The sequence below is a fragment of the Ostrinia furnacalis genome, unplaced genomic scaffold, assembly GCF_004193835.3.
Source record: "Ostrinia furnacalis isolate ACB-3 unplaced genomic scaffold, ASM419383v2 OfSCF4384, whole genome shotgun sequence".
Lineage (NCBI taxonomy): Eukaryota > Metazoa > Arthropoda > Insecta > Lepidoptera > Crambidae > Ostrinia > Ostrinia furnacalis.
The window spans coordinates 36,103-60,757 of NW_021134623.1; the positions used below are offsets into that span (position 1 = coordinate 36,103).

The 24,655-nt window shown below is 36.1% G+C and overlaps 1 protein-coding gene across 1 annotated transcript in view; it reads left to right on the forward strand.

Moving 5' to 3' along the window:
* Positions 1 to 15,861: 15,861 nt before the first annotated feature.
* mAChR-B (muscarinic acetylcholine receptor) overlaps positions 15,862 to 24,655 on the forward strand; it is a 31,382-nt gene continuing 22,588 nt past the window's right edge. Inside the window, exon 1 of the mRNA XM_028313811.1 lies at positions 15,862 to 15,941. The gene's annotated coding sequence lies outside the window, so the exon portion shown is untranslated. The remainder of the gene's footprint in view (positions 15,942 to 24,655) is intronic.

Consider the following 24,655-nt stretch of genomic DNA (forward strand, 5'->3'; position numbering starts at 1 on the left):
AATAAATAAAAAGTTAAGATGATACAATTTCTTAATGGTTTCAAATGTAACTTCTGAAATCCAGTGTGATTTGATGTTGTTGATAAGTTTTGGCAGTATACTTGGTCATATTATAGAAACATACAAATAAATGAATTAACTACGTACTTGCAACAAGACGAGAGTGAATTGACACTTACAGGGCAGGTATGTAATATCCATCTCACAGGCACAAGCCAACATCAGGTGTGATTGCAGTCAAATACCTGCCTTGTTCTGTATTAAAAAATCCACTCATCCAGTTTAATAGAGTTATGAGACAGTAGCAGCTAAAATGAAAGAGACTTTTGTAATAAGTATTCCCAGTATTTCATAACTTAACTACCGTTTTATACGAAAATAGATTTATAATATGGATATAACCAAATTTTACGATCATTCAATTGAACGTAAAACGATATTGCTTCCCACGCACTCGTCAATATTTCAACCACATTCTGTTCAGTGCCTGCTTATATCAAGTCAAATCGGTCTACGTTATTCCCACGACGTAGTTCCACCAAGTACGCAGATGAATAATAAGCCCTTTGGGTCGAGTACAATGGGCATCCTTGAGAAAACTCCTTCTACGAAAAAAATATTGATCCTAACAATAGGTACGAGTATCATCCAGTTGTCAGACCATGATAAATTCAATCACTTATGGATAAAATCTGACATAACCTAAAAAAAAATTGAAAATTATATTTTAAAATTCGTTGTGGAAAGTTGTTTATCTGAGAAAATATACCACAAATTCCAAGAAAGTTCCGCTAAGAAGTGTGGTTTTAATTATAAAATTTTCAACATACTTCTTAGCAGCTTATTGAAATAATTAGCAAATGCTTTGCTTAGCAGGGGTAACAACATTATTACAAGTACATTATCAAGTTTTTCTTTTGTTTGCAATTTTGTTATGTAAGACTTTACTGATGATTGTAAAATCATGAATATGGAAATATTTTTATTAGCTGCTATCAAAAGCGATAAATATATCATACTATTCATAGCCATTTCACCAAAGAAAGCATCCATAGTCGAATGCCATATTGATAGCTGAATAACGACTGAAACCGTTTGATCGAACGTTCGTTACGACTTTAAAACGCTTCCTTATCAAGGGGATGACGTTAAAATTTGAAGGTTATATCTGCGATAATTTTATGCACGGTCCATTAGGCATAATGTGCTAAATAGTTCTGCCAATAGTCGATTATCGATAGTAAGTAAAATTGGCGGAGACTAATGGGAAAGATCAGAGATAGCAATGGTAGCGGGTCTCCTTTTATGTAGCTCTACGTTTTTCCCTTAATAATGCGTGAGTGGGAGATATGGAAAGATCGAAATTATTTTAATTGTTTTGTGAAGTGGGGTTTTTATGAACGTTCCTGATTTGAGCAGATAATATTGTCATCATTTTTACAGAACTGTATAATATTACAGAAACATTGAACCCAACTGCGTAAAAATGTACTTAAAAATTATCGATATTAAATCTATCGACATTTCCCGACATTAGCTAAAGCATTAAACAAATAACTTAGCCATTCAAAAATGTACTCTCCGTCTTTATGATAAGATATTTACTTTAGGCATATTTACTTTGATTGGGTAATATACTTTAACGACATGTTTTTATAATCTCTCGTAGATAATTATGTCTGTTCATCTGCACTTTTATGCTTTTAGTAATAAAAGCCTTGTTTATGTAGAATATCGTAGTATATTTAATTATTTGGGCTGAGTTTCACCACCTAACTTTGACCGTAACTTTAACGATAACCGGTGTTTTTTGTATGGAGTTTGACAGATTTTTGACGTTTGTTAAAGTTAAAGTAAGATGGTGCAACCCAGCCTTAGAGGCTACCAATGTACCAGGTATTTAGTCTACTAAAAGGTCAGGATGGAGACTGAGAGACTGCTGAATAAACAGCGTTAAAATGGAAGAGATAAAGTTGTCCGTCTAAAAACGCAGAATAGGTAGTAGGAATATCTATATATACAGGGTGTTTGGTAAATGGGTATATGAGCCGACACTAGCCCATGTTAACATGGGCATATAAATGGTATGGTGAAGTCAGAAAATTGATATCTTAAATTTAATTATTTTAATTTTCATACAAATCTGATTTTATTATTTATTTTGTATGAAAATTTAAAAAAATTANGTCAGAAAATTGATATCTTAAATTTAATTATTTTAATTTTCATACAAATCTGATTTTATTATTTATTTTGTATGAAAATTTAAAAAAATTAAATGATGATATCAATTTTCTGACTTCACCATACCATTTATATGCCCATGTTAACATGGGCTAGTGTCGGCTCATATACCCATTTACCTACATACAGGGTATAAAAGAAAGTCGTGTTAGTTACTCCATTTATAACTCAAGAACGGCTGAACCGATTTAGCTGGAGGTAGTTTAGAGCCAGGAGAAGGACATAGGATACTTTTTATCCCGTTCGAAATAAAAAAAAGGTCTGCTTATTTATTGCCATAAAGGCGGAACAAAGTTCGCCGGGTCAGCTAGTAGTTAATATGTTTTCTTAGATATGCCTCCATTTTCAAAACATTTTTAAAGGATTGTCTATTAACGAAAGTCGGTAATAAATAAATTAGCGTTTAATGAATTTTCACTTTAGTGAATATTGTAGGTATCTTTATCTTTAAATGATGTACCTAGGCGTCTACCAGCAATGTGGATTATTGAATAGTGGGAATTATGCAAATTGCTACACTTTCCATACATTTATCCAAATGGACTATTCCATTTCCAACTCGGCAGTGCTGTGCCTACACAATTAGTGTTTAGTACTAGAACAGCGACTAAAAACCATTGTAGCCTGTTGCACTGCCTCAAAGCTAACGAGCCGAATTCAATTATGGCCGATCCTCCGGTTCAAACCGGTTTAGACCGGTTCGCAAGTAAACAACGATGTGTTTGACGATTAGCGTGGCTTTTTGGGCTAATTGATTTGTATGATTGATGGGATGAAATTTGGTTCGGATGTAAACGTAGCGTGCGACCTTTGATGTAGCTAAGTGATATTAGGTCCGTTTTTGTCACTTTCTGTTAGAATAATCCAGAGGTGGAATTGTGTAGAGCAATCGTAATCATTAAAATTTGACAGTTCATAACTTACGATAAAATCCGTTAGACAAAGCGTTTGACAGAATACGAGTAATCGTACGTTATGAGCTATCAAATGATAACGTTTGCTTTACACAATTCCACCTCAGGTTTGAATCCAGTTTTGAAGCACAACAGACATTATTTTTATTTTTGTGTTCGGCGATACTAGCATGATAAAATGAATGCTTTTATTTTTAGTTTAGCTGTAAAATAAGCTCGAGGGATTAGCGGGACTATTAGTACTGAGCTCTTTGCTTTTTGCACAGCTGCGGCACACGCGGTAATATCAAAATTCTATACACTACTTTTATTTAAACGTGCTTTACAAAAAATATAATACATAGGTAGGTACATTTTTATTGGACTATATTAAATTAGGTACTCCAATTTATCACATAGAGTCGTCATGTGTATACTTTTGTATAGGTACACCATGTCCTGAAATCTTTCTACACCAACTCTCCATGAGCATTGAGCATGGACTTGCACTTAGACAAATGGAAATTGGAATATGTTTGCACAGCACGAAAGCCTTCGATGTCGGATACTATCGTTTGCATAAGAAGCGTATTTTGGAAGTCCAATCTACGTGTAAAATCGAACAATTGTTCGTTCGTTTCAGCCAAAAGACGTCCACTGCTGGACAAAGGCCTCGCCCAAGGTTTTCCACAACGAACGATCCTGCGCTGCCCGCATCCAGGCACCTCCCTCGACTATCACCAGATCGTCGGTCCACTTAGTGGGAGGCCTGCCCACACTACGTCTTCCGGCTCCCTATAACCCCTATGTTAACATATAACAGGAATATGGTTTTCATAGGGGTCACTTACAAAATAGGAATTGATGGTGAAAACGGGCATTAGTCTTATAAATTATACCTACTTGAAAAATAATGAATATTTTTTAACTACTTAAACTTCCATCTAGTCGGTGCATTTTAAAATAACATTAATGTACTTATGGGACTCTACATATGAAACCCGCCGACAGCGCGGCGATTTACACCCGTATTNTACTTCGTATGGACACTTGACAGGCAGACTAAGGGTGAGTTGCACCATCATACTTTAATTTTGACAAACGTCAAAAATCTGTCAAACTCCATACAAAAGCACCGGTTATTGTAATTGTTGCAACTCAGCCTTGTATAGTTTTTATTTTGTATTTCTGTCTACATACATTAAACAATTTACAAAATCTACCACGTTTTAAAAGGGTATTTTTTGTTAGTAGTTCATTTGTATTTATGTGTATTTTGATTATCAGTAACTATCTTTCAGCTTATTTGGTGCGGAATTATCAATTTGATATTGTTATAAGTATCTCCACATCCCTACAGTTTTACGGTATTCCAAAACGTACCCCAAAAGTAATCAAACGAGTATTAATATTATCAGAATTTGCACAAATGTTACCCGGTCCCATGTTAATTTGCCCCAAACTATTTATATGCAAATACAGTTCCAATAGTTTCGGTTTACTAGTCATTTTATAGCCTTAGCTATCGAATTTATCGGGCCGAGTTTACGATGTTGACTGTTTAAAAGGAATTCTACACAGATACAATTTGATTCTTTTTACTGTAGGCACTTCACCTCATTCAACTTTCAACACACAACTCTAACATTCGATTATAAAAGATCAGTCAAACAGTCTCCGGTGCTAGGTTTTTCATTTACTTTTTAATCAATCTTTCAAAACTAATTAGAAATACTCATTTGATAAGATAAGATAAGAGAAGAAAAACTTTATTTGACACAAAAAGAAAATTAAAAAAAGAACAAAGAAGAAAAGAAAACTAAAAAATAAACAAATTAAAAACATTTGAACTCCTATTTTTGTGTGAGAAATAAAAAAAGCGATCAACTTTTTGATTTAGTTGCATAGGCGTCAAATAGTGCTTACAAATCGTCAAATATTTAAAGAAAAAAAAAGCCAATAAAAAACAAAGTTTTGATCATAAAGAGCCTTTACATGTCTCATTATCTTTTTACCTAAGCTACTAGCGCGTTTGGTTGCTGAGAAGAAGCGCCGCAACAAACTCAGTCACATCTAAATTTTAATAAAAAATATTTTTTCAAATAATTTATTCAACGTGGACAACTCACGGGCACCAGGCAGTTAGCATATCATATCCTATTTCCAGGTACTTTACCTTTTTAATAACATAATAGTATCTGGCGAGTGCTGATATCCCACCAAGCGTTTTTTCATGAGGCAACCCTCGTTCGAGTGTGTAACTGGCGAAATAACATGAGCATTATACGCTTAGAGTATACTCAACCACAAAAATGTGTACTGTGACACATGTTATACGAGTACTTGGCGCAAAGACTCACATTAGTTATGGGTGACGTCACACAAAGGCCGGCATAGCGTTGTTACGTATAATACGTTCGTTCGTTCGTTTCAGCCAAATGACGTCCACTGCTGGACAAAGGCCTCCCCCAAGGTTTTCCACAATGAACGGTCCTGCGCTGCCCGCATCCAGGCTCTTCCCGCGACCTTTACCAGATCGTCGGTCCACCTAGTAGGAGGCCTGCCCACGCTACGTTTTCCAGCCCGTGGTCGCCACTCGAGAACTTTCCTGCCCCAACGGCCATCGTCTCTACGAGCTATGTGCCCCGCCCACTGCCACTTGATTTTAGCAATTCTGCGAGCTATGTCGGTTACTTTGTACGGTTACGTATAATACGTAATAATTAATAAAATATTGACGAGTGTGCATCTCTGATTTATAAATTACTTTATGTCATCGCCTGCCACGAGTCTTTGCGTCGAGTATAGGCTGGGTTGCGGTTGCACCATCATACTTTTATTTTAACAAACGTTAAAAATCTGTCAAACTCCATACAAAAAACATGTTAACGTCACTGTTAAGGTTAGGTGGTGCAACTAAGCCTAAAATCAAAAAATCTAAAATATTTCATTCAAATAAAATAATTTGAAGGTTTTTTAGTATGCGAATACTTTTAATGAACCTCAAGTCTCAAAGAAACATGCGACGGATAATATTTTTCTATACGATTTAAGGTAAAATGTAAATTTCCTTTGATCGAACAAAGTTCTCTAAGCATGAACTTAAACGTTAATAACTTTCAAATAAACATCATTAACCAAGCAAACTCCTTCAAAAGTTTTGAGTTCTAATTATACTTATTTATCTTTTCTTAAAGCTAATTTAAAATCAATTTTAAAAGACTCCACCTCCTCCAGAACATCAAGAGTGTTTGCATAAGCAGCTTAAAACATTTTCTCATAATCTAAGCAAAATCTAGGTAAAGCTTTAGGGAAATTAGAGAATAAATTAATCTAGATACCTATGGCGGGCAGCGCAGGACCGGTCATTGTGAAAATCCTTGGGGGAGGCCTTTGTCCAGCAGTGGATGTCATTGGATTGAAACGAACGAACTTACCTGAATATTTGAAGCATTCTAATACAACACATATATTATAGTAGAGTATCATATTGTTATATTATGATATTAAAATTTTGTGCATGGGGCACACTGAAAATCAGCGTCGTGGCCTTCCTCGCCGTGGGCTATGGCATATGCTGAGTGCGTTCCCATTGCAATTGGCATCACTGTTGCGACAGGCTGGCTCTGCTCCGTTCATTTTCTCTTCCATTGTTGTTTTATGTGTTGCCTTGCCTCTATTTTTTATTTTATTATTTACCTTTTTTGTCCTTGTGTGATATCCATAGCATTAAATGTTTCTTTTTCTTTTTTTCTATATTGCCACAGTATAATACACATATTTTGTAGTTGACTGTACCAATTCAAATACCCTGGATTACAGGGGACACGGCTTGGAATCACATAGATGGCCATAATATCTGGGTTGGATTCGTTTTGCTAAGGCTCACAATGTGCTTACACGTTCAAAGTTCAAACATTTTACTGGATAAGTGTAAACATAAACATTAGTATAATCACACCTTCTAAGACCTTATGTAAAGACTTTTAGTAGTAAAAATACGCATTTTTAGCAATAACATACCAAATTCTAAGATCTTCGTGTGCTTTCGTAGAATCTACATTAGTTTTGTAAAGAAAACACTGGAAATGTTTTTCCTGACGAGTTCTTTGTGTGCGGAACTGCCATAACAACGTTGTGTCAAATTTAATGAGGCGTCGAGGATGGCTGACAAGGCTCTACTGGGCAGCTCGTGACGATAACGGAATGGACAGTCAGATTGTTCAAGCCTTTTTTGGATTCCGTAGCATAAAATCCAAATTGTAACTCTTAGAGGATTGTCTGATCGTTGGTTTGACATAGCTATTTAATAAATAAATAAATAAATAAAATCATTTATTTGCCAGAATACGGTTACAAGGTTATAGAGAAAGAAGTTTCCAACATATTCTATTGTACACACGCCCACACTGTTAACTATCCATTTCCGTTTTTGCTCTCGCTCTAATCAAATGGCGATTCTTTGCGATAGAACGAGATGACATGACTTTCAATGGGCAGCGATAGTACATATGATGTGCAAATATTACAAAAAAAATACAGTTATGTTATTAATATTAAAAATTACCCAGTAATATCATTATTATTTGAATGTCATGCAAATGTCAGAAAATGATTATGAATTATTGAATTAACACAATAGATCACACATTAGATTCAAACAATGTCAATGATACTTTAATTTTTAGTCAAGAAGGTATCAACTTGAAACCCTTAGTCCGAGAGCTGGACTCGTCATATCACACTCGTTATTATATCATATCAATTTTAGGAGAAGGATAAAACAGTGATAGCTTTATTTCGAATCTTTGATCAATTAATACTCATAAGTAGGTAGGTACCTACTAGTGCTTAACGTGCAAATATTTGCCGTGTCATGCTTTGTTTATGTGAATTGCATATCAAAATTGCTACTGTATTTGATAAATATTTAAAAATATTTATAATCTTCCAAGTTATCACAATTCATCAACATGATGGATTGAAATAAATACTTTCTTTCTTGGATTGTTGCTTATAATGAACGTCAACATTTATTCCTGTTACATACTGGCTAACTAAAGACGGTGACTATGCTAAAGACGGTGAAATCTTACCCATTGTAATACAGACAGTTTTGGAACAAAAATGTATAGTTTCATGTGCTGTCGACTGTACACACATCAAATCATATTTAACAAACACAAAGAAAATTGTAATATCTTTTAATCGTCATTCGTCAGCATTTTAAATGTTTCATAATCCCGTTTCAAGACTACTCTATGGGTCTGACATTGAATAATTCGGCTCATTTATACCGCTTACAGATAATGATCAGTTAAACTTTTGTCCAAATTGAAGTTATTCTATTATCATGTGTCTAGAAAAGATATTAATCAATTTAAGCTTCCAAATAAAGCTTTTGTAATTAAGGCTGAGTTGCACCACCTAACTTTGACCGTAACTATGACGATAACCGGTGTTTTTTGTATGGAGTTTGACAGATTTTTGACGTTTGTCAAAGTTAAAGTTAGATGGTGCAACCCACCCTAAGTATTTCAGTATTTTTTACGTTTAATTCAATCTTATGATAGTCAACGTCAAATAGTTCGTGATAACCAAAAAAGTAGTTTTTTTTTGTAAATGACTGAGTTCCAAATCTCCTTCTAAAATAACTTAACCATAACAAAAGAGCATCTGACAAAAAGAATTGCAGAAAATGCTTCAAACAAAAACAAAACACTACGCTACGATCGTTTTAGTTTTTATTTCAGAAGTTCTAACAGAATTCAAATTCAGAATCGCATAACTACTTTTTCTATGAGTATTTCGTACTCGTATAGACAAAGGAATAAATGCCAAGTGCCAAGCATGCACTTTAATTCAACGGCTGCCATTGTTGCCTTCTGCCTGCTCTACTATACCATTAAGGTAGCGAAAGGGCAAACTACATACAACCTTTAAGGCTATTGACCATGACATTTGCAGCTTTGAACTTGATTGGAAATGTCAGGAAGTGGTTTACCTGTGCGCTTTGAAAATGCGCGATTACTTCGGCCGTTAAGTTTAACTTTAACGATTCCCTAGCTACACTTTTTATTCATTTCAAATAGCTGTAGAATAGCCATTGCTAAATATGCTTGGCATGGCTTGGATGGTTGGCAGTCCACAACAGTACGTTTCTATAGAAACTTCCTACCCCGTACAACCAAACTGTGGAATGGACTGTCGTCTGCGGTGTTTCCGGACGGATACGACCTGCAAGCTTTCAAGAGGAGAGCGTATCTTCACCTTAAAGGCCGGCAACGCACCTGTAACGCCCCTGGGTCTGCGGGTGTCTATGGGCGACGGTAATCACTTACCATCAAGTGATCCGTCTGCTCGTTTTCCTCCTGTCACATAAAAAAAAATGCTGTTAGATTTTCAAGAGCGAGGATAGAGCGAGCGAGATACATAAGCCCAGCATAGTATTGCCATTTAACAGGTCTGTCTGTCAGTCCGTTACCAATTTTGGAAAAATGGTGACTGCAGTGGTCTAGTGGTGCGATAGGGCATTAAAATGTACTTTTTTCATATTTGTGTGGAAAAGTTTCTCCACGCCATAAACATTTCATACATGTTACGCTTACAATTTATATCTATATATATAAAAGAAAGTCGTGTTAGTTACTCCACTTATAACTCAAGAACGGCAGAACCGATTTAGCTGAAAATTGTCAGGGAGGTAGTTTAGAGCCAGGAGAAGGACATAGGATACTTTTTATCCCGTTCGAAATTAAAAAAAGTCTGCTTATTTATTGCCATTAAGGCGGAACAAAGTTCGCCGGGTCAGCTAGTATTATATAAAAGGAAGTCGTGTTAGTTACTCCACTTATAACTCAAGAACGGCTGAACCGATTTAGCTGAAAATTGTCAGGGAGGTAGTTTAGAGCCAGGAGAAGGACATAGGATACTTTTTATCCCGTTCGAATTAAAAAAAAAAGTCTGCTTATTTATTGCCATTAAGGCGGAACAAAGTTCGCCGGGTCAGCTAGTTTGACATAAAATCTAAGTGCCTAAACATAATCTTATCAATAGAAACCAAAGGTGATGGCGCGCGCTAGCTCCAATTTTCCCTACGTCATCGAATCAGAAATGAGGAGTCCTTAGGAGAACCAAAGTTACTTAACAGTTACTTGGTAGTCAGCACAATTGCCAAACATAAGTCGTAGGTAGTTGGTAGGCCAAATGGCTCAGTTCAACTTTCTACTGTTTGTTAGAGCGCAAAAACCAAACTATAGTTTTATACTCTTTATAAATCTTTGGAAGTAGTTAAGTAAGTATAATTACGGTTATACCATAATTTAGAACATGCAATTTAGCATTGTAAATACTGCTAACCGTTTATGGAGTTAGTTTAACCTTGCAGTTAAAGTAGGTACGTCAGTTTTAAAAAACTCGAGGTCAGACTTGTCTTGACGTGAAAATTTGTGTTAATAAATACCTACGTTCTAATGCAGTGTATTTAAAAATTTCGTGTTCTAAATTAAGGCAAAAAGGCAAATATGAACTCTGTGGTACATCAAGTCTTTTTAATGCAGTGGTATAGCAGTCGTGCGGTTTCGAGTCGTCGGTTTTTAAGTGAAAAATCATGTTCTTAATTTATTTAGAGCTTTTCCCTGTGGCTTCACCAGTCTTTGCAGAAATGCACGGTATAAAATCGTACGTTTTCATAAAACATGAGAAATAATGAGTAGCTCGTATAAACCTATATCATCCTGTTTCATTTCTTATAAGAATTATTACAAAATTATACAAGGTGACTGAATTTAGACCCGCCATAGCAAATTCCCATGTTAATTAACTTATTCATACTTACTCCCTGTTTCCCTGTAAAAAGAAATAGTCCAATAGTTCGCAAACGCCTCTTCTACATTGGAATTTGCTACCTACCAAAATTCTATAATATTGGTTTAGAGGCTCAATGGATGACAAGGATGCGTGGTCAGTTCAGTCTGCACATATTTGATGTACTCGAATTTGGTTATTCTTACCGTTAGATAATTCCTGGCAATTAGTGGTGACTGAGTTTGTTCCGGCGTTTCTTCTCAGCACTTGCCATATGTTTGTCTCGAAGCGCTGGTAGGGCCCAAAAGATAAGGAGACATGTAAAGTGCCCCATAAGGGCTACCTTTTCTTTTTTTATTATTTTCTATAATAATATTTTGACGTTCATAAGTGCCACTTGTCGTCTAAACTGAATAAATACTTTTTATTTTGATTTTTTTTGAATGGATGAAGACTTAGTACCTACTGGTATACAATTTGCCACAAAGACTTGTTATAAACCATGTCCTTAACCTACTTAAAGTCTCTATTTTCTGTTTTGGTATCCTCCCCTAAGGTATCCGACCGATGTCTGAAAATAAAATAGATCGAAGGCTGCCGCGGCTAAATGTTACGTTTTACAATGACAACAACAAAGCTTGTGTTCGCGTTTTGTATACGGGCCGATTTCGACCGCACTTGGGAATTTCGTTAGAGAGGTTTCGAGTTCCGATTCGCATCAGTATTGGCTTTGCAAGAGAATCCCTATGAACTTTATGTGTAAAAGTAACCCATCAAAAACAATACTTGTCAAAAAAACCAAGTCTCGCAACTCAGTTGTTCTACGGTAAAAAGTTGTGAGATCCATGTAATACCAAGTCCAGGCCAGGAAATCTTTAACGTTTTACATAAATTATTGACTTGGCCATCGCACTAAATAATTTAATTTACACGTGTTTTCATGCGATGGCCAAGTCAATATATTTATGTAAAACGTTAAAGATTTCCTGGCCTGGACTTGGTATTACATGGATCTCACAACTTTTTACCGTAGAACAACTGAGTTGCGAGACTTGGTTTTTTTGACAAGTATTGTTTTTGATGGGATCTCATTTCTTTTTGTATTTTGTAGACAGCAGTTATGTATCTAGAAAACTGGACCGAAATTGAAAAATTTTACTCGACTAATCCACAACGAAGTTACAGGCGGTCGAAAATGGCCTGAATTGCTTCGAGAAAAGGATGGTACGGCCGTGCCGCTTTTTTGCTCGACTTGGTGGGGGCACTGCCGTGCCCCCAGATTTCATTGATTAACGGTAGGTACATAATGTTAGTAGGTACATAATAGATAAGATAATTTGTAGGATAACGGCAATGTTAAAAATAATTTCTGAGTAAAGATAAATAGCACCTTGCATGATTAATCATGATACATAATCTAAATAATTTCTTAAACCACTGATTACGTTTTTAAACGATGTAAAGACTTAATTTTGTAGAAATGTTAATAGGATCATTTTTCCAAGTGTGCGTGATTTCCGGTGCTAGCAGAAAATAGGGTATTTGACACCACCAATCAATTGACGTACTTTTTAAAAGTGTCAAATGACACTACTAGCATGTGACGTCACAATTTTATCAACTCAATGAAACTACTTTTTTCAATTATAATGCAACCAAAAATCGTAATTTACAGGTACCTAATTAAAAATTAATTTAGTTTTTAAGACCAGAAAGAAGTGTCTTTTTTAAAAAGTTGTGCTTTAGAATTATTGGGAAATGGTGTCAAATACCCAATTGGATCGTGTCAAATTTATAAAATAAACAATACAAATTACGTTTTCGATTAACTCGAGCCTAATTATGGGATTACATAGGCGTCGGCACGCTCGTGTATCGAGTATGGACGGTTCACTGACTCCGAGTGTACTCGGATGGAAGGACTATCTTGAGAAAATAACATAATTACACGTGTAACACACGCACATGCGTTATTAATAATTTATAATTATTCGTGGAAATCATGCTCAGATGATTTATTTATTAAATATTATACTGCTTAAATGCCAAATCCACCATTTTGTGAAAGTAGGAAATATCAAATCCACCATTTAATTTTGCCTGGTTTAAATAAAGAGGGTCGTCCTCCTACAGTGATGTTTAGGATCTGATAATAATAATAATAAAGCATTTATTTCTTTCTTTCACAATCCAATAATACAGTGAAACACAAATTGCTATGTACTAATTGAACAGGGTAAGATTGTGAGAGAACTGGAGTCTGAACTAGGCGAGAAGCCTGTACTAAAGAGCGCCAGTACTCTCCTCTCTCGATAATGGCCGGAGCACATAGAATTTATTAAAGTTATTTTAATGATGATGATAATAATGATGATTAGATCCCAAATTTGAAATTAATAATGCACTCCTATGTTTAAAATAACTCGGTAATAGTTTTCGAGTTAATGTCTGAACTCTACTGGTTTTACTATCTTTTATTCTTTTCAAACTACGTCACAGGAACTAAGTAATTATTCAGTAAAATAAAATGTCCTCAATATTCTAATTCGCTTATTGTCCTTAATATTAAGCCATCCCAGGTAAGTGGCACGTTTCAGCCACTTCCATCTACTTGAGCTCAAGTTTTCTCAACGCCCGTACTTCTAAGACGTAAGGGGCCTTATTATTAAAACCATTTGGGTCATTAGGTCAGTCAATTATGTTCTTCAACACTGACAGCAAAAGTTCATTTTATGATGATCCATTGTTAATAGAATTTGACAGGCAGTAAACACCAATTAGGTAATGTAACGATGTTTGCCATATAGGGACAGGAAGGCAAAAAAGGCAAAACTTAAGCAATGAGTTCAGACCATGTTACTAATTTGGAACTTGGAACCTTTTGGATAGGTAGATAAATAGCAGCAGCTTTTTTGGCAACAGTTACACGTACAACAGATAATAAACAAGACAAGGTACGGAAAGAGCACCCTCTCAATTTGGTTTCATTATAATGTAAATATCCTGTGGTTTTTTGTTTTCATTGGGAAATTCATTTGCCTATTTGCTTGCAACTTCGTCCGCGTTGATTGATAAAAAGTTATTAAAGCATAACTAATAAACATAGCTTATTTGCAATAATATAGTAAACTTCTATTGAAATCCATACAATCATCTTCACAAACTTACTACTTCTCATAAAAAACAAAAGCAAATGCTGAGAGAAAAACTAGTAGAGCTACTGGTTTTTGCTTCGTTTTGTCTTGTTGAGAAAGACTGGATTGCACCATCTTGCTTTAACTATAACAAAAGTCTATCAAACTCCACATCAAAAAACACCGGTTATCGTTATAGTTCGGTTAAAGTTTGGTGCAACTTAGGCTGAGTTGCATCATCTAACTTTGACCGTACCTAACTATGACGATAACCGTTGTTTTTGTAGATTTTAGACGTTTATCAAAGATGAAGTAAGATAGTGCAACCATCTTCTAATTCTATTCACGTTTGAAGTTTTGCCCGACTATTAAACTAATAATTCCATAAATTGTAATCTTTAATCACTTTACTTAGAGATGATATTATTCCAACAATTGATTGGCGTGTTATTTGATAAAACTAATATAAGTAAACCAACTAATAACTTTGTTATTGTCTGCGTATCAAAATTAACTGTCTATCAACATATTGTTAATAGAAATCTATACATATTGTATTGTATAGATCACACGTGTACTTAATAATTTTGTAAACTGAAGTCATGACATAATTAAAGTACACTTTACGCTGCAATGCTATTCATATGGCTTTATGGTTATACATAAGCTGAAAGCTTGTGTGCTTTCCGAAGAACGGAATATTTTTTATCAAACTGTCCTATTAATTCAAGTCGATAAATTCTAAAAAAAATTGGAAGTCAAGGTAATTTTAATTGGTGTTTCTCAACTGAGAAGTATAGTTGTCTCTTTTATCTTAGGCTAAGTTGCACCACCTAAATTTTACCGTAACTTTGACGATAACCGGTGCTTTTTGTATGGATTATGACAGATTTTTGACGTTTGTCAAAGTTAAAGTAAGATGGTGCAACCCAGCCTTAGTTATCTTTTGTAAACACTGACCTCTTTTTAGGCGGCAATTCGATTTGAAATTCGAGCGTGAAGTCTTTTTATAAAAAATACAAAAAGTGAGAAAAAAGAGCTTGTTTAAAAAGTTGTTAAATCTGGGGGCACGGCAGTGCCCCCACCAAGTCGAGCAAAAAAGCGGCACGGCCGTACCATCCTTTTCTCGAAGCAATTCAGGCCATTTTAGACCGCCTGTAACTTCGTTGTGGATAAAACTAGAAGGCTGAATTTTCATTAGCTAAGCAGGCATTGTAAAGACACGGTATATTTAAAATTTCATTCAATTTGAACCAGTAGTTTAATCAAAAAAACCAAGTCTCGCAACTCAGTTGTTCTACGGTAAAAAGTTGTGAGATCCATGTAATACCAAGTCCAGGCCAGGAAATCTTTAACGTTTTACATAAATTATTGACTTGGCCATCGCACTAAATAATTTAATTTACACGTGTTTTCATGCGATGGCCAAGTCAATATATTTATGTAAAACGTTAAAGATTTCCTGGCCTGGACTTGGTATTACATGGATCTCACAACTTTTTACCGTAGAACAACTGAGTTGCGAGACTTGGTTTTTTTTTATGGTTATCAATTTACACTAAGCAAAAAGTCGCAAAAATAAAATAAAAACTGTTCACATGACCCTCAGCTTAGTTTAATCCTTAATCGGACTAGCAAGTTAAAATTGTTCTTTGGTTTTGGACTTTAACACAAGGAAATACATTTTAAAATTTGCATTTCCATTCTTATTGAGGGATAACCGGCTCTCACCGGTCCGCGCCAGTTCAAACCAGTCACAACCGGTTTCCTTTCCAGATGGCATAGGCCGTGATCGCATGGACGACGCCGAGGTTCCGGGCCGGACGGCGCGCGCCGCCAGTCTGCCCGCGCCCTTATCTTAGTGGTGAGTAGATAGCCGGTAAGGCTGTGTTCTTACTGACAGCAAAGTGTTATGTTTTGTTGCTAGATTTTTATTAATAGTGATGACTTTTGATGATTTATGTAGCCTAGTAGCAATCGACATTAAAGCATGATAATCATAATTTGTTTTTTTTATATTTTGTTATGAGTCAGGGTTATAAATCCAAGCTTGTAACTTCGATAAACTAAACTGTGAAACTTTGTCTTTTTTACCCGACTGCTTCAGAGGGAGGGTTATGTTTTTCGAGTGTATGTATTTATGTGAGTATGTGGTATGTGAAACTTTGTTTTTTTTTTTCTCTTTTATCTCTAATTCTTTAAATCACGCAAAGTTAAGAACAGCTTCTTTTATCTCTACCAATGATTAAAATCCAATGATTTTATCTAAATGTGATATCTTGACGATATTCTTTAGAATTAGGTAAAACCCTAAAGTATTTTTATCTCGAGCCCTATACAAAAACAATAAATTTCATGTAGCCTTGTTTCCATGCTAACAAAAGCTGCGTTTGTTGAGAGAGCATACACGAAAACGACGTGGTCGTGGTTTTCGTAGGCAATGAGATGTTGACACGCACTTTGATGATGAGTCGAAAACAAATAGAATAGAGCTGTGTCTCTTTCTTATTTGTTTTACTTAAATATACTCGTATATTATTTGTACACTTTTGATATCTAAAGTAAAAAGCTACTATGTAAAAGACTTTATTGCAGTTTTTAGCAAGAGGGTTAGTTGTGCCGTTTATTACGCAAGAACGAAAATTATAATGACCTTTGGATTCGTCTCTGCCTTGATGGCCCTTTTCTGATCTTTCCTTTCTAATGCGTGTTTTAGATATTTGTCCTCAGATTTACGGCGGCATTCAAAATACTTATTCTGTTAGATCATCATTATGCATGTCATGATCATTATCAGTTATGGCGTGCGAGAGCTGATCTTCCCTGCCCTTTTGTCCCTATGTCTGAGAGTCCTGGACATGAGCTCCCTTCGCTAACCTGGAAGTCTTTAAATAGACTTCGGACGCAGGTCGGCCGAAGTACAATCTGTTCAGGTGGGGATTTTTGGACGGTCAGAAATAAGCTCCCTTGGCTTACCTGGAAGTCTATAAATAGACTTCGGACGCAGGTCGGCCGTAGGATTCTTGGATGGCTCAAACTTGGAGTGCTAGTGTGGTTTTGCTCCCCATGTCGTGTCCTGCGTGCCCAAAGAACTGCACGCAGGAAGATTTAATTAAGGCTACTGACAACGCCACTCTTGTGGCGGAGTTTTGAGCTGACACTGTGTAAGTTTGTTGTCGACACGACAAGAAGAGGATCATTAATTTATTTAATATCTACTACCTACTGTTAAATACTACTTTGAAACCCTACATGCCTTAGTGAAATATGCAAACCATGAGTCACTCATATGTATAATGTGATCTGCAACATAATGTTTTACAATCTGATAATGGATAATGAATCACTCAATATTAATGTTGGTTTTATCAGTACGTTTGTAGTTTGTACCTAGAAGAATAGATTTGAGAAATATAAAAATCTGAACTTTAACTAACAATATTTCTAAAAAAAATGTCACAGTTGACTAATTGCTGCCAACATTTAGCAGCGCTGGGGTTGATATTCTTCCATTAATTCTTCGTAATCTAATTATTTTAATTAGGTAATTTCTTTGCTTTATATTCCAAATTACCTAGCATGTGCTGGTGCGATGACATTTAAAATTTTGATAAAGGCTGTGATAAAGGTTACAAAGAGCCGTTAAACAAAGGATCGTTATTGTGGGAGATCAAAAGAGTTCTATATTCAGCAGTAGATAGATTATTTTTCGAAATAATAGTAATTAATAATACCTATTATTTTCTAAAAACGGAATTTACCTTTTTTATTTTTACTCGCGTAACAAAACATTCAGTAAAGACTGTTTAAGTATTTATTTTATCTAGAAAATACCCCACAGTAAGGCTGAGTTGTACCACGTATCTTAAGCGGTGACTTTAACGATAACCGGCGTTTTTTGTATGGAGTTTGACATATTTTTGACGTTTGTTAAAGTCAAATTAAGATGGTGCAACCCAGCCTAAGGAAATTACACAAATATTTACCTGTCGTCTCGTTCGGGCTACACCGACCTTGGTCACAGTCTAACTGGAGTATAAAGGATTTCGGGATCCGTAGAATGTTTTTCTTCTTCTTCTTCTTTTCAGCCAAATGACGTCCACTGCTGGACAAAGGCCTCCCCCGTAGAATGTTTACCCTCTTATTATTATTTCATCAACAACTCTCACAATACACGTGTCCTTATTCTGCAACAGATAAAAGTATCGTGTTATCCCACATTAACTTATAAAATAACGCAGAAAGTTAAAAAGTAAAAACTGCAGGATAGATTTTGATGAAAACAGCCCCAAACAATTGATTTTTTCCACTTAGATATTAATGAAAAGATAAACGTATCTTGAACACTACTTGAAAAACACCACTCCATATTAAATGTCACTTTCAACTGAGCACGCGTTTATGAAAGGAAAGAAGGGATGAACATACCATCTTAGACTGCATCCAGGTGCGATTTCCGTCAAATAAAAAAATTTTAACTTGTCAAAATTCATGCGAGTGAAGTAACGCACCGAAGCTGTGCCCCAAAACATATATAATTCTCCCTCCAGTGGAAACGAACCTTTATGTACTCGCCGGCGAGTACGAGGCCCTGCTTTCCATTTCGGACGGTACAGACATGTACCGGGCCGGTTCTCCCCTATCCGTCCCCCGGACACGGCCTGAGCCGAGGTCCGAGCCTACCGTGGCGCCCTCAGGCCGCGTCCGTAGTCCCCTCGATCGGGCCCACTAGAGTGAGCCCGCCGTAGGCTGGACTTTGGTCCAACACCGCGGTGGGCAACCCTCTAGTTGGGTTCGCCACTGATCGGGCGCCTTATGCGCTCGATACGGCCCGATCGCGAACGTCGGTCTGCGACCGACGCGGACGAGCCTGGGCTTCGCTTCGCGAAGCCCACACTCGGCCTCGTCGGCACGCGCACCGACGATCGCCAAACGGCTAGAGTACCTTCTGTACTCGCCACTCTGCCCGGTGAAGCTGGAAAAGCTCCTCAAGCTACCAGCGCGCCTCCCTTCAAAAAAAAAAAAAAAAAAAAAACGAACCTTTACACCGAACGAGAGAGTTGGGTTCATGCGTTTCCTGGAACCCAGATATACGTCATAAACATCTGTCCACGGGAATGTACGAAATATCATGCAACAGAAAATGATTCCGTTACATTTCTGAGCTGACACGAGTAAAACAACTGATATTACAATATTTTGCAGATACATTTTTGCGTTTGTCTGACATGTTCGTTAATTTGTTATAAAATGCAATATTTAAATTGCTGTTGAGAAAGATCTGTTGCTCTACCATGAATATCCTATCAAGTATTACCTATCGAGCATTTCGCTATACAGTGCGTAAAAAATGTATGTGCAAATTGTACAGCGCCCTTAGGGGTTAGTAGCAGAATTACAGCAGAACTAAAAACTGCAGTATGAGTGCATGTGCTGCATGTGAAAGATTTCTTATGCCCGTTTTCACCATCAATCCCTAATTTTTATGGCAAGACATAACAGGAATTTTATTTTCATAGGGGTCACTTAAAAATTAGGGATGAGGGAAAAACGGGTATCAATATTTTATACTTAAGGTTACAGTTATAGTTACTGTTAAAGTTGGATGGTGCAACTCAGCCTTAGTATGTAATTGAAAAGAAGTGTAGGTAGGCAGGCATCCCACTAAGTGGATCGACGATCTTTTGAAGTTCGTGGAAAACATCTGGACACTGGATGCGCGCAGACCTTTATCCAGCAGTGACTGGAATATGGATGTTTATTACTTAAGGTTTACACCTTAAACATAAATATCAAGTACTTGATTAACGCACATAGCTCGTAGAGACGATGGCCGTTGGGGCAGGAAAATTCTCGAGTGGCGACCACGGGTTGGAAGACGTAGCGTGGGCAGGCCTCCTACTAGGTGGACCGACGATCTGGTAAAGGTCGCGGGAAGAGCCTGGCAGCGCAGGACCGTTCATTGTGGAAAACCTTGGGGGAGGCCTTTGTCCAGCAGTGGACGTCATTTGGCTGGAACGAACGAACTTGATTGACGAATAATAACATTGCCTCATCCCTGTCCTTCCACTCATTACCAAGATAAGATACATCTCGCCATTTACAGGTGCCTGAATCTGAATGCCGACAGTGATTTAGGTCCGATTGGTTTTGATCAATGAAAGGAAGAGCGATGGCTGAGTGGCCATCATGTGTCAGTGATCAATGTGGTTAGCCACTTGGATGTTGTCAGATATTGAGGAAATTACCTAATTCATAAAACTAGAAAAATATGGTATATACAGGATGGAAACGATAAAAGTGATCTCATTCGATTATTTCTAATGTATGGAAGCTGGAAACACTGAATTTTCGGATAGATCTAGTTTATTTTGTAACCCATCATTACCGGTACCGTTTGAAAGAGCTCGTGAAGCACTTTCAGGATCAGTAACCAGTTTTTCTATATCTTGTATAGTTTATAAATAATCGAGTAATATCACTTATCGTTTCCACCCTGTAGACACATTACGAATGAATGTTCATTGCACATAAAACGTTGAAGATCAATGAGCAACATTTTGGCTCTACTTGGAAAGTAATTTAAATTATTGTATGCTAAAAACCGATTTCCTTTTCACTTTTCCTGGAGTAAAGACTCCTGAAAATTAAATAGACATAGTAGGTAATACTAAACTAATAAATCAAGACGAGGTCACTCGACAGATAACCAAAGTGGTGGTCCAAAAATCTATCACAAAACATAAAAAATCTATGACCACGGCTGCAGCATCGCAGACGAAACGTCAAGCCGTGAGTTAACCAATGTAACTCTTTAAAAAAGTCGCGTTAAGACCCGTGTCTTACTATTTTAGTTGAAATGGAACGCGAAAGTTTAAAATCTTAAATCACAAACCGATAATATAATAGTGGAGTAAGTTTTACAGTAGAGATTGCATCTGAATGAAAGTAGTAAAGCGAACTCCTATCGATCCCGGACCAACGATCTCTAGAGGAAAGCTGTCTAATAATTTCTATATTCAATCCTAATCCAAATCCGTCCGTCATCTGTCAAATTTCAATATGTTTTTGGTCAAAATATCTACGGCTGTCGATGTTTTTACATTTTCATATTGTTTATTAGACTATTTAAACAATATTAAACTGTTCCGCATTAATTATGGATATTTGATCGAAAACAGATTCAAATTTGACAGTTGTAATCCGGATTTGGACAAGGATTGAAATGGGAAACGGGCGTAAAACTTATAGAAAAGTCATCGAACAATCAATTTGATGATGATGATTGTATTCATCCCGCTTGTGCAATATCTTTAACTGTCCAGTGAAGGACTATGCGGATATTATTAATTGAATAAAAAGGTATAAATACGAAAGAACATACATAATGTATCAGCGTGTGAAATACGGAACGTGTTATTATACTTTATGAGGAACGTTCGACCTCAATAGCGAAGAGCACTTTTTAATAAATAATATGCAATCCCAACTAATATTATAAATGCGAAAGTAACTCTGTCTGTCTGTCTGTCTGTTACGCTTTCCCGCTTAAACCTCGCAACCGATTTTGATGAAATTTGGCATAGAGATAGTTTGAGTCCCGGGAAAGAACATAGGATAGTTTTTATCCCGGTTTTTGAAACAGGGACGCGCGCGATAAAGTTTTTTCTGTGACAGACAAAATTCCACGCGGCGAAGCCGCGGGCGGAAAGCTAGTTTTTAATATATTACTTGTACTAACTTTAATATCACGGATTTCAAAATCTCTCCCAGTCGATAAAATTTTAATAGTCATTACAACTGGCAGGCTTTTAAAAAACAAACACTGCCAAATCAAAATTATAATACTCGTACGAGTACGTATAAAATCATAACAAAACTGACATGTTTTTTTACGTTATCTAAACAATACAAAAGATTTATTTTTGTCAAATCCTTGTCTTGATTTTTTTATTTGAATACCGTAAATGCTTTCAACGACACTAATGCACGTATTAAAATTTTCATCAACATGCACTCACCGTAGAGTAAAACCTTTTCACGTTTTATGTGAAAATCACCATTTGCTACAAATGTAGGCAATTCATTCAATTTCAAAGAAAGGATTGGATTCGCCATGTTGTTTCAAATGAGCTCACCGTCGCAGTTCTTAGGGTGTGTTTGCATTGATTTGAGAATGAATAAGTAGATTATAAATCCCAACTAATCCCAACTAATATTATAAATGCGAAAGTAACTCTGTCTGTCTGTCTGTCTGTCTGTCTGTCTGTCTGTCTGTCTGTCTGTCTGTCTGTCTGTTACGCTTTCCCGCTTAAACCTCGCAACCGATTTTGATGAAATTTGGCATAGAGATAGTTTGAGTCCCGGGAAAGAACATAGGATAGTTTTTATCCCGGTTTTTGAAACAGGGACGCGCGCGATAAATTTTTTCTGTGACAGACAAAATTCCACGCGGGCGAAGCCGCGGGCGGAAAGCTAGTTATTAATCTTTTTTAAACTTTTCGATACTTCCGATTGTACGGGACTATTCCCACCACTCATTCCCATCGCTGCAACTCCTGTGTAGCCAGGATCTGCAGCATGACCGCCAACCAAGAAGTTAAAATGTCAGTGGACCCGTAAAGAAATGAATCAAAAGAATGAGGAGTTCACAAAAGGATTCAGGGTAGATTCGGGATAGGGAGAATTATTTTTCGAGTAGTCCTACAAACAATGTTTAAAATAATTTAAGCAGATTATTCCTACAGGTAGATTTATAAGCGGCACGAACGTGTGAAATACTTACCTACTACCCGTTCGCGCTAAGTTTGCCGGTCCGTGGAATGCGCGTCCCTTCCCCCAACCGCGATTAAACGCAATTACCAAAACAAATTTAATGACGATATTAATGAAACCTTAAAGAGTCTGATAGAGTGGTTCCATTTAAACAACCTTAAAATAAACATTGAGAAGACAAATTTTGTTCAATTTTCTTCCTACAAGGCAAAATCATTAGATTTGTTGGTCCAATATAATGGTGAAACTGTTGACATGAAAAACGATGTGAATTTTCTTGGCTTTACTATAGACAAAAATTGTAACTGGAAAGCACATATAGAAAAATTATGTAAAAAAAAATAGTAAATTTGTATACGCTTTACGACGTCTCAGTAATATTTCGTCTACCGAAACTGCTATTTCTGCGTATCATGGTTATGTGTCGTCCCTACTCAACTACGGTACTTTGTTATGGGGTAACTCAGTTGATATAAACAAAGTTTTCATAGCACAAAAAAAATGTATAAGGGCAATTTGCAGAGCACATTTTTTGGAGTCTTGTAAACCCTTATTCTTACAACTTAAAATTTTACCATTACCATGCTTGTACATAAAACAAATGTGTATATTTGTAAAACAAAACCCTCAATATTTTGTTACAAGAGGCCAATATAAAAATAAGCAAACGAGACACCAAAGTAGAATAATGTTTCCTAGCATAAGACTGCAATTATTTAAACGAAGCCCCTATTGTATGGCTATTAAAATATATAATAAGTTACCTGAATTTTTTAAACTGTTGCCGCTAGAGTTGTTTAAAAAAAAGTTGCATATCTGGCTTTTGAATAAATGCTATTACTCAATACAAGAATACTTTGACGACAAATTATTATGATTAACAGACTATTTAATTTTCTCGACTAGAATTATTTATTGTAAAGCATGTTAATATAATCCATTGTAATAATAATCCTGACATTCAAACGCTGTAATTTATTATTGTTCTTTTGTACTTACATTTTTTTTTTTTCAATATTTGCACGACTAATTAAGTCAACATGTGGACATGCCAATTGTAATAATAATATCTTGTAAAACCATGTAAAAGCAAATAAATATTTCTGATTTCTGATTTCTGATTTCTGAATTAGTTAGTGATTAAACGCAATGAATGTGTCTTATTTTACGCAAATACGCAATTTTTATCAAAAATAATAGACAAAAAATATTTTAAATATAGTTTGATAAAGTTATAGCCGCTTGCCTTTGAGTGACGTCATATCGCCAGCGGCAAACTTAAAGCGAACGGATAGTATAAAATATTGCTCCGCTCCGATCAATGGAAATGCACCCTTAAGAAAGTCCAAATGAAACGGACTACGCGCATTGCTTACTAAGCTCGGAATTTAATACACAGAAACTTTGCATTTAGAAAGCGTAAATTACCTTGGGAATAGTGTTCGTAGTTTGCGAGATCGCAAACCGATATTCCATTTCAGTATAAATTCTTAGTTTACGATTATTTGTATTCTGATAGAGACACCGTTTTCTTTTTGGAATAATCCGCTGACTTTTGTTGCTCCATTTGTCTTAGATGCAAGACTCTCAAACTTATAAAATTCTAATAATTTTATCATAAAAGCGTAAACATATGTTTATGACGAGAAACCATGACGATTTTATTTACTAAGGAACATAGAAACACAGTTTTAATACCTTTTCAAATTTCGATCACGTTTGGTCCAATGTTAATAATTTCGCAGAGTTATAAAAAACAGACTGTTGAATGATTTCATTTATTTTATTACCGGTGCTTTTTTG